This window comes from Canis lupus, chromosome 19 (genome assembly GCF_011100685.1).
Source record: "Canis lupus familiaris isolate Mischka breed German Shepherd chromosome 19, alternate assembly UU_Cfam_GSD_1.0, whole genome shotgun sequence".
Lineage (NCBI taxonomy): Eukaryota > Metazoa > Chordata > Mammalia > Carnivora > Canidae > Canis > Canis lupus.
The window spans coordinates 2,047,603-2,058,188 of record NC_049240.1 but is presented as its reverse complement, the minus strand read 5'-3'; positions in this window follow the sequence as shown (position 1 = coordinate 2,058,188).

Genomic DNA, 10,586 nt, shown 5'->3' with positions numbered 1-10,586 from the left:
CCTGTTGATTTGTGAGAGCCAGCAGTATCCGACAGACAATAATTGTTTATATATTTTTGCACTGTACTGTCTGAGACTTACAAGCTCTTTTTTTTTTTTAATAAAACTATGATTAAAATGAAATATTTTTGGCGCGTCACCGTTTCTGTCGCCCAGTTCGCCTCTGGGACTTACAGGCTGGGAATTGATGGTCTACGAATCTCATTTCTCTCCATTGCTCACTACAGACCAGCTCTCTATGGAGACATTCTTGTATCCCCCAGTGCCCGTCCACGCTTGTGCATCCCCATTACGCGCCAACGTGCGCTTAAGCATGTCTTTCAAGGTAGTTTTGGGGACATCGATATCCTATTTGACTTTCAAAGAGTCTTGTGTTGCATGTCAGCCTGATATCAGTCCAGACGAACAGTATTTGACAGCCACACTTTAAGGTTTAGGGGTTGGGATTGTGGCAAGGTTTTTTGTTTTAACATCATCCCCAATGGATTTTTAAGATCTACCTTTCATTTTTTACCCCCTAGCTTTCCTATTGATGGAGAATAGGAAAAATGCACCATTTTTAACTGTAGGTTGCTGATCCAATCCTTAGACAAAAGTTAGCCTCCTCCCGGTGTTTGTGGGGACAGGGAAGGAAGACCATGATGGCCGTCATGTCACTAGGACTATTTTGTAGTGACCGGTGACCCATTCTTGTTTTGTGAGCACACACCGGGGATTAGACCCCAAGAGCTCAAAATTGGGATGTCTCTTGGTATGGGTCACTTCAGTTCATTTTAAGGAACTCAGAGCATAGGAAAGAGCTAATGGGGACACCCCAGGTGGCTCAGTGGTTGAGCACCTGCCTTGGGCTCAGGCCGTGACCCCGGGGTCCCGGGATCGAGTCCTGCGTCGGGCTCCCTGCATGGAGCCTGCATCTCCCTCTGTCTTTGTCTCTGCGTCTCTCATGAATAAATAAATAAAATCTTAACATAAATAAATAAAAGAACCAATTGTGTAAAAACCTACATTTTATCGTTCAGGCCTGAATTCTTAACAAGAACAGTTTTTCACTTGTGTCTCAAAATTTTTCCTTCCTGAACCGTCTCCCTTGATTAACCAGCCTAACGTTATTTGCATAGTGTCTTTATCTCACCTATTGCCCTAAATGCTGAAAGCATTTGCCTGATGTAACTTCTAATAAAGAAAGGGCAAATCCATAGGCTTGGAACCTCAAATAGTAAGGGCAAGCCTAATAAGACTGTAATAGGTTTACAGTTCAAAGTCATTTTGATGGATTATATTCTCACCTTTTTAAAATCTCAAATAAAGGGGCATCTGGGCATCTTAGCAGTTGAGCATCTGCCTTCGGCCCAGGGCGTGACCCCGGGGTCCCGGAATCGAGTCCCACGTGGGGCTCCCTGCATGGAGCCTGCTTCTCCCTCTGCCTGGGTCCCTGCCTCTTTGTGTGTGTGTGTGTGTGTCTTGCATGAATAAATACATAAAATCATTAAAATATTTTTTTAATTTTCAAAGAAAGCAAAAGACATACCAGACAATATCATGTCTGCACCCTCCCTGGCAATGAGCAAAAACGGGTTAGAAGGCGGAGCACACAGCAGCACAAACGGAGCCACCACGTAAATGGTGAGCCCGGGAGCGTCAAGCCCCAGCTGCAACCTAGTTCCACGGACTCTCATTTTTCCCCAGAGAATCGATGGCATCGCTTTCTTTTGCCGCGATCGCTCTTGTCGTGCGGTGGGGCTTGTGATGTGTCCCGACGTGTCATCTTCTCCGCCCTGCAAATTCAAAGGCTCCCAGAGTCCAACCAGCATATACGACAGGTGGCGGGTCCCCACTGCAGCCCCAGGGACCCCAGAGAAAGCCTGTGGGCCCCGGGTCTGCGCTCTCTCAGGCTCAGCGGAGTTCGATGCGTTCATAGGAGTCTCAGTCCCCCGACGCATGTCACGGATGCATATTTTGCCCAGAGGAAATCCCATTTCCGTAGAGATTTAGTTCAATGCTTCTGAATGTGTCCGATGATCGGGTTTTATTTTCACCGAGGAATTTATTATGCAAAGCCAACTTCGGCTTCATTGAAGAGTCCCCCAGTCGTATAATATGTCTGATGCAGCCTAGAAGAAAAATTAGCGGGTCGTTAATAAAGAGCCTGGTTTTGTCCTTGTCAAGGGACCAACGGGGACCGGCCCTGAACAGCTCCCGCGCAGACGGCCGGTCCTCCGAGCCCATCGGCCTCAGCTCGGCCTGCATGACTCACCTCAGCAGGTCGTTCCTCGCTCCTGTGTCTGCACACCGTAAGCAAAACCTGGACGGCCGGGCGGTAACCGCTGGCCGAGTCACTGTCACCCGAGGAAACTCGGCCCTGACTCCGGGCCAGCGCCAAGGGTGCCCAGGCAGGGCAGTGAAGCCCCCTGCGATGGCACAGCCAGAGTTGCAGGTGCCAAGCGGGGCCTCCGGGGCGAAGCGTCTGCTGCGCTGTGTGCACGGGCCTCGGACGGCCCTCTGTCTCAGCTCCCTATTCCTGGATTTCAGGATATGCATGGAAAAATCGAGGGGACACTGTTACACAGATGAAGGTCGTGCATTTATCCCCGTAGATGGCATCTGGGAGTCAGATGTTCCCGGAGGACCCAGAGTCACCCGCACTCATGTGCCTCCGTCATGTCCCCCTCCAGCGGGAGGCTGCAGCACACCCAGGAGCCCGGGCCCGGGCCGGGGTCGCGGGGCTACAGGGCAAGCTGGCAGGAGGAGCTCTCGCGGGTCCTGAGGCCAGCAGGGCCACCACCTGTAAGGGTGTCCTGTGTCCCCCAGGACGAGGTCCCTGCCCCGGCACGCGCGGCAGGTGCACCCGCTGGGTGTCTGCCCGAGTCAAGACCCCGGGCTGATGAAGGTGCCTCTGGCATCCCCGGGGAACCCCCAGCAGCTCAGCAGGGATGGCCGTGGGCAGCCCCTGGCCACTCGCTGCCCACAACGCCCAACTGTTGGCAGGACTTTGCACTCGGGGCGCCGACGTCACCAGCATCGACGCGTCAATCCAGTGCTGGGTCCCAAGGCCAAGCAGAATCGATCCGTGGTCAGACTCCTGACCCCAAGAAGGCTTTTTTGGGGGGAAAAAAAGATTTTTTTATCTTTTGGTATTTATTTATTTTTTTTAAAGGATTTTAAAAATCATTTCTTAATGAGACTTTATTTGCTCGAAGGGGGGCTGCTCATGTTCATCAGGAGAACTGGGGTAGAGGCGGGCCCCGGGATACGGGGCCGCTGCTCTGCTGTCTGGTAGCCAGATGCAGTTGAGACGGGGAGCGGAGCGTGCAAGGTGGGGGCCTTGGTGGGTGGGGGGTGCAGGGGGTGCAGGGGGGCCGGGGGCCCCTCCGAAGGCACAGCCACACACACAAGCAGGCCTTGGCTGCATGGTGGTGGAGAAGACACAGGTCTGGGACGTTTGCGGAGAGGACAAGCAGCAGCAGCCAGGGCCGCCCAGGGGACACCGGGTGTCGGAGCAGCGCTGGGCGCCCAGGACGGGGCGCGTTCCCAAGGACCTTAGGGGTCACCATGTGGGCTGACGGGGCGGCTCTGCCTCCCTCACACTCCTGGGCGCCTGAGAGTCCTCAAAGCACCCTTGTCCAAATGGTCAGGTCTGCAAAGAGCTTCCGTCCTCGCGGGTGTAGATGACACGAGCGCAGACCCGGAGACGTCTTGCTGACGCTGTTGATGGGGAGACACAAGGTTGGAGAGAAGCCGCCCGAAGGGCTCGCCCGTGTTCAGCTCTGTCTGCTTAAATGCCCTGTTGCCTCTCACAGTTCCTACCAAATAAGCACGAGTGTAAAACTTGGGGTGGAAAAATTATCTGTGGTTAAAGAAATCAAGACAGGGCTTACGCATGTACTTTCATCCCGTAGTTTGATTATTTTTTTTCTTCGCACAGTTCTATCCCAGTGCTTTGTTTGCTTTGCCCAGATGGCAAATGCACCATTAAGTTTATTCAGCCTGAATTAATTATCTTTTTATAGCAGAAGAAAAGCCTCTCCTTGTGACAAGGAGGATGTTTGCGCTGTATTTATGAATAAATAAAGGCCGCTGTTAGACACAGCATTAGTCATGGCATCGCTCGAAGCCTCTCGTGACCAAGCATCCGCCGTTTTCAGCAGGACCGGGGCTCCTGGCGGCCCAGCGTCTGTGAGCACCGGGCCGTGGTCCACGCCGCCGCGGGACCAAACCATCGCCGCTTCTCTAGAAGGATCCAGCCCGAGTCACAGGCCTCAGGCGGTGGCCGCCTCTGCTGGTCCTCGGGCCGTGACTCCTGAGCGCGTGGCAGGTGCAGCGTCGGGCCTCGGGGACCACAGGCCACCACGATGGGGCCGTCCCTGCCGTCGGCGGGGTGCCTTGGGGGAGCTACATGGCCAGGCTGCCAGAGGGGCTCCCTTGCCCCAGAAGGCAGGGCGGGTCTGCAGGGCGCAGGAGCCTGGGCCCCCCCAAAGGCTTGCTGGGTACAGGCAGGGGGGCACAAGGACGCGATGACAGCCTGGCCCCGCACATGGCCCACCCACCAGGCCTCGGGCTCCAGGCCCAGCATCCCAGCCGCCCCCTGAGCTCCAGGGCACCTCTTGGCACTCCGCACCCCACTTCCCACCCCAAACCCAGAGTGCGCTCGAGGAGTGGCGGCCACCCTGGGCACGGGCTGTCCCCACACACTGTCCACCTGGGGTCACACGGGCCAGCCTGCCCCCCTCCAGCATCCCCAGGTGCTGGTGATAAGTGCCCCCTGGAAACCAGCTGGGGAGTCGGGGTCATAGAGGACAGCTCGGGTCCCACGGCCTGCACTCCCGTTAGCCCTCTGGGGATGCGGCTCCCGCACACTCCTCAGCGGCCCGGGCCAGCACCTGCCAGAGTCAGAGCCCTGTGTTGCCACGATGTGATTTTTTAATTTTTTTTTATTATTTTTTTTATTGGGACATTTTTTATTAGAGTTCAATTGGCCAACATAGAGCATAACACCCAGTGTTATCCCTCCAAGTGCCCCCCTCAGAGCCCGTCACCAAGTCACCCCAATCCCCCACCCACCTCCCTTTCTACCACCCCTTGTTCGTTTCCCAGAGTTAGGAATCTCTCCTGTTTTGTCACCCTTAAAGTGTGATTTGTGCTTGACACTTAAAACTGAGAAAGAGCAAGCCAGGTGACGTAACAGGTCGGTGAATTCAGATTTTATTTTGCTCACAAAATAGTTTCCTGATTGTGACCACCTGACTTTGAAATTCAATCTTTCGAAAGTGTTGATTGTGTGATTTAAAACTAAAATATTTCCCACTCATGAGTGGGAAATATCAGAAAGGGAGACAGAACATGAGAGACTCTAACTCTGGGAAACGAACAAGGAGTAGTGGAAAGGGAGGTGGGTGCAGGGTGGGGGTGACTGGGTGACGGGCACTGAGGGGGGCACTTGATGGGATGAGCACTGGGTGTTATTCTATATGTTGGCAAATTGAACACCAATACAAAATAAATTTATAAAAAAATTAAAAACTAAAACTAAAATAAAAAATAATAGTAATTAAAAAATAAAAATAAAAAAATAAAAATAAAAATAAAAATAAAATAAAAATGAAGAAAGTGAGATGTTTCAATGGCAGTAGGATCCTGTGGACTTCGGCAGGTGTCTTGGTTTCATCAAAATATACCGCTACTGGTCAGTTACAGGAAATGAGATGTTGTCAGGATCCAAGTCTGAGCTGCTGTGTGGATTTAAACCAGTTAAATAGTTGTGGTGTTTTTCTTCAGAAACTTAAAGGAATTTAAAATTATTTGTAGTATTTTTGGGAAAGTAGCAACCAATTCATAATTATTCTGAATTTTGTAAATAAACGTATGTGAGGGAACTCTACCGACGAGAGATTATGTCCACAGTGGATTCTCTCTAGAGGCCCCAATAGTGAGGAAGAGAGAAGAAATACCAGCAAAATTCAAAACCAAAAACTTTTATTTATTTATTTTTTTAAAGTTTTTTTTAAGATTTTATTTATTTATTCATGAGAGAGAGAGAGGCAGAGACAGGCAAAGAGAGAACCAGGCTCCCTGCAGGGAGCCTGATGTGGGACTGGATCCCAGGACCCCGGGGTCACACCCTGAGCCAAAGGCAGACGCTCAGCTGCTGAGCCACCCAGGTGTTCCCCCAAAAACTTTTAAATGGAGAAGACAGAGATACTAATAAAGGCCAAATAAGACTGGAGCAAGACTCTAGTAAAGACTTGGACAAGACGGAAACTTTATTAAAGAAGAGAGGATGGATGAGAATCTGTTTTTATGTCATTATGTGTCCAGAACCACTTACAGATGACTTGAAAATTAATCTGGCTGGAAGAGCTGGACCCTTCAGGATAAAAACAAGAGCAGACATCCTCTAATGTCCAAAAGAAAAAAAGAGAGAGAGAGAGAGAGAGACATGAGGATAAAGGGTGCAGATAACCTTTGATGACTTTATGGTTTTAGAAATATTTACCAAATGGTGAAAAAGAATTGAGAACTTGGAGAGTCTATTCAAAATAAGAAGTTTATATTTGGTGTTTTTCTTTCTTATTTTTCTGCAGACTTGCGGTTAATAATACAAAAACTGGAATATCCAACTTATAACTAACTGCAGTGATAAAATTGTTGAAATTAAGTCTTAATATCATTGTAGAGACTATATCCCCAAGTCCTCAAGAAGGACGTGACACTAAAACATCATCTTTGAGGAAGCACCCTTTATCAATGTGGAAGATCTTTGCATTGGGAGTGAAACTCCAGATAATTATTGATCAAGTCCACTGACAGGAAATGAATAAAGAAAAAAATGGAGACAACACTGCTAGGAAAATCGCTGTGTCTATGTAAGTGAGTTAATGAAAATATTTTGCCAATCTCTAGGAATATGTGTGTGGTTGACTTATATAACCGTACTGCTGACGATTGAATGTGTGGACCTTGGGGCGCCTGGGTGGCTCAGACTATTGAGCGTTCGACTCTTGATTTCAACTCAGGCTGTGATCTCAGGGTCGTGAGTCTGAGCCTCCCATTGGGCTCTGCTCTGAGCCCGGAGCCTGCTGAAGACTCTCTCTCCTTTTCCTTTTGCCCTTCCCTGCTCATGCTCGCACGCTCTCTCATTCTCTCTCTGGAGGAGGAGAAGAAGAAGAAGAAGAAGAAGAAGAAGAAGAAGAAGAAGAAGAAGAAGAAGAAGAAGAAGAAGGAGGAGGAGGAGGAGGAGGAGGAGGAGGAGGAGGAGGAGGAGGAGGAGGAGGAAGAGGAGGAAGAGGAGGAGGAGGAGGAAGAGGAGGAGGAGGAGGAAGAGGAGGAGGAGGAGGAGAAAAGAAAGAGGGAAAAAATGTTTTTTGGTCATGGTTTCACATTCCAAACTCTTCGTACCGCATTGATCTCCCTGTTACCTTAATCACCTCTCAAAGGCATTCTTAATCTAGAGACTACAGGTACCGAGGTTGTACCTGCATGGGTTTCAGGGGGTCCCTAACCCCAGGAAGTAAGCATAAGTGTTTATCAGTGTGCATTTCTTGTTTTTCTGGAGAAGTTCCATCGTTCTCATCAGGCTCTAAGAGCATTCAGGAGATCAAAGGGAATCCCTCGTCGCCCCGTTAAGTCAAAGGGTCAGGCAGTGGTGTGTCTTGTAAACCCTGCAGTGCACTTTGATGCCGTCTCAGAATCTTGTTAAAATGCAGATTGTGAGTCATCGGCTCCCAGGAAGTGCACGTTGTGCCCAAGGAGCGCACTCTGGATAACGAAGGCATTAGTACTACTCAGAGGGTTGGACGGAGGAGAGCTCTTGCCTCTGAGCTGTTCCAGACGCCGCCATTCCAGGAGCCGTGACCCAGGGGACATCACCCAGAGGGCCAAGGAGTGAGATGTGGGCTCCGTGACCCGATGCGGGGCACGTCGCCTAGCCGCTCTGAGCCTATGTTCTTGTCTCTCAAAAGGCAGTAGCAATATTATCAGATAGGATCGCTGTGGATGAAGTTAGATGTGGACGAAGGTCTTGGTACAGAGTAAACAGGAGGTGACTTCGCTCCGGAGTCCTCCCCCGAGCACCTCGCCATGGTGTGTTGCTCTAGTGAGGCGACTACTCTGGAGTTACAATCAGCAGAACTGACGGTAGCCTCGGCGTAAGAACAAGCACCATATTACCTGTGCCCAGAACCTCCTGGGGAGGGTTCTGTTGTAATGCCTCCTGCGCAGAATTAGTGTGCCAGTCTTCTCCACCGAGCAAATTTCATCAGTAAAGTATCAAAACAAATTGCTAATTTGCTAGGCTTTTTGGCTTAGCGACTGGCTGCCCCAGGAATGCTGCCTGGAAGCTGATGTGACCATCGTCCTCTCTTAGCCTCATTTCCATGCCCTCTATACTTATTTGTGCAAGTTGCGTTGGTTAATTGTCACCTACCAGAGGGAACACTGTGAGATTCCAAAATTCTTATCCTCTCTCCCCACTCGTTTGCAAGCTAATCCTACCCATTAGCTCTCACCTGTCTCACTACCCTACAACCTGCGGCGTTGAATATAATTGCTTACAGTATTTATATTAATTTTTGATCAGATGTATTACCTTGGTTACTCATCTTCTTTTTTTTTTTTTTTTTTTTTTTTGTTCTCAGATTGCCAAGAAGCAAATATGTCTAGGTGGCATTGCATCAAAAGCCCCAAGGGTCAGGTGAGGCTGGGGGCTTAAATGCTTTCGAATTGGTCATGGTTACTCTTTCTGGGAATTTCTTTTGCTGCCCTTGCTAATGGATGATCTCGTGCTCTCATTGAGCTCCAAAGGCTGGGCGGTTTGGTCAGCACTTTTTCAAGTTATTATTATTACCAAGGCATCAAGGTCATGATTAACAGGGAACTTACACTAATTTGGCCTACTATCAAATTCTCATTATTGATAAAGTCTCCGAGCAGATGGTGGTAAACACATGTGATAGAAAACAGAGGTTCTTCCATAATTTTTCAATTCTTGACGTTGTCACTTGCAAAGAGAAATCACGGTATAAAAAATGGAGAAAAAGAAAAAGACTTCCGTGTTATTCTGAAGACCATTAGTCTCAAGGTTACCAGCCAAGCGTAATTCTTGTTTAATTCTCCCATTACCACCTAATCCTGTTTATGTCAGGAACACCTTTAATAGAATGTCACTTCAAATCACTGAAATACAAAGACAGGCACTGTAATTTACATTAGCTGCAAAATGAACACCCTTTCCATGGGGACCCCTGAGCTAGGAAGTACATCAGTGACAATGCAGGTTGCCTCTGAGATCTTTCTGGAAGCTGTAGCCATTAACTTGATTGATACCATCCAAAAAAAAAAAAAACAAAAAAGGGAGAGAGAGAAGGAGAAAGGTAATTTCCTTTTTTTCTAGGACACAGGTCTGAGTGTCCTCCTCCTTTTTTCTGAAGACAGTTCTGGGTGCTTATCTGGGGTTGGGGGGAGAAAAAGACTTGTTGTTTCTAGTACTATTGTTTGATTTTGGCAATTCTGTCCAAAAAGAGAGGATTTGACTTATCTACCCAATTGCTGGGTGTTAGTTCTGCTGTCCAGGGTGTTTTGATGTTCCCAAGGGACTTTGGCTATCTTCCGTGGGTGGTGTAACCCCATGAGAGGAACTCCCCAAATGCTTGACTACTCAGATATACTGAAGACATCTAAACCGGTATCTTTAACCCTGCCTAGGTCCTCACGTGTACATGGAGGCCATGTATGGGTCTGGGCCCTGGTAGCTGGAGACAAGAAATACAACACAGTAGAATTCATTGACAGAACCTCAAAAAGACAATTTCAAGAACAAATCTTTGGAACAAAACCTCTTCTAGAAATGTCATATAATTTTCAGTAACTCAATTATCACATTGACAAGGCAAGGGTATAAATATTTGTTGACTGTCAACGGATGACAAGAACGAACCCAGTGGGACAGCAGAGTATTTTTTGATTCTAGACATCATTAAAGCTCACGGAAACCATTGTTAGGATGGCTAATCGAATTTGTCACATGGCCAACAAGTAGGTAACTTACTATTGCACACACTTTGCAAATGCAACACCGCACAGCACTTTATCTTCGTCTCTTGTTGTATGTATTACAGAACTTTGAGTGTCCTAACCAAGTTTTCTACCTTTCAGGGCTAAAGCGCCCGGACCTCAAGGGGAATGAGGTGGGTGGAAGGGAGGCGGAGTCACACTTCTATCTCTACCTCCTTGGAGTACTAAACGGAAGCACTTTGTTAGACGTACTCTTGGGATTGTTAGAGGAACTCGAGTCTTGAAAGGAGCCTGATCAAGGCTAAAGTTCTCTCTTGAAGAAGGTAAACAAAAAATTTAAAAGATGCAAAGAAGTTGACCAAAAAAGATGTGTGGAGAAGGACATCTCAACACCGTGACCCTGACCTCAGGACTGTTGTCATCGGGCCCTCATCCCTTTCATCTCCTGATGCTCTCTCCTCGCCCCTGTGACCATCTCAATCTTCCTCCCTGTTCCAGAAGGGTGGAAAGGCAAACGGCTTGTTCAGTACATGCATCTCCCATTCCAGGTTCATATTAAAGTTTCTGTGAGGTTTTTTTTT